We start from the raw sequence: 1,276 nt of genomic DNA, 5'->3' as shown, positions 1-1,276 counted from the left end.
TCGCACTGTGGTGGATTCAAAAAGCACTAAACTCCCCGCACATCTGAGGCAGGTGAAACAACTAAGTCTCACCCGCGTCTTCAGCGCGGAAAGCCTAGGCTTTATAATAATTAACAAGTTAATCAATAGAAAATATAATTTACCAAATGTCAATGATTATGCGAAATTTGAAAAAAAATAATAGAATGGGATAATAAACTTAAGTAACTTTGAATCCTTCTAAAGATGAAGTTTCACGTTTTATTTGTTCCATTCTTTAAACCTGTAATAATGATATTAAATCAAAACTGTCCTCACTGTATCACAAAGTAGAATTATAACAAATATATTAATTAACTGCTATTTAATTAAAAAGGAATCGTTTACGAAATAAATATACAAAGTTTTGAAAAAATAAAAAGCAGAAAAATGGAATGCTTGTCAGTAATTCTGCAAACCGACTTCAACAGCTACTTAACGCTTTAATGAACTCAAAGAACGTTCAACGATGCTACCAATTGCCACGTAAATTAAACAAACAAACCCACCCTTACTGATGATAAGGCGCGTTATAACAATAGTTATTTGCATAATGCAGCGTTAGAAATCGGTTTTTAGTGCGTCTGAACTTTTGGCTGAAGATAAAGTCTAACCTAAGCCATAATATGAGCAGAAGAAATGCACTGCTAAATTCTACCAATAAGGAAAGGACTATTTGAAAATTCAAAAATGACCTTGACATTTAAAATTCAGTCAAAATAAAAACTATCTGACAAAAAACGCCATAACAAAGCAAAATTTACTTAGACAAAACACACCTACCTATTTTTGAAAATTTTCTTAAATCAGAAAAACAAGTAGCTGAAATAAGGCTAATTTTAAGTGAACAATTTGCGGGCAAAAGCTTGCTTAGGGTCAATTGAAAGTGCATGTTAGCTGTTGCGAAGGTGATTTTTGAAAGACCGTATTTTAATAATAGATAAACACTGTGTACACGGTGCATTTAATCACACTTAATTGTACGGAAATTTGGGGTTTATTAAGTCACCTATCATCTCATGTTGAGAATTCTTTATAGAGAATATACTAAGAAATTATGCTCAATATAGATTCTCAAGTGTATTGTTAAATGATTAAAACTTAAAAATGAAAAAATTGCAACTTACTGCTAAATGCCTCATCTTCTCATCGTTAATGTTCATGCTCTTTCGGTGTTGATTAAAAAATTATTTTTCAGAAATTATTCCAAAAAATAATAATGAATAAAAAACAAATTTAGTATTTGGCATTGATATTG

Source organism: Trichinella spiralis (genome assembly GCF_000181795.1).
Source record: "Trichinella spiralis strain ISS 195 chromosome Unknown Scfld2, whole genome shotgun sequence".
NCBI classification, from domain to species: Eukaryota; Metazoa; Nematoda; class Enoplea; order Trichinellida; family Trichinellidae; genus Trichinella; species Trichinella spiralis.
The sequence above is the reverse complement of the archived record's forward strand: the minus strand, read 5'-3'. Positions refer to the sequence as shown.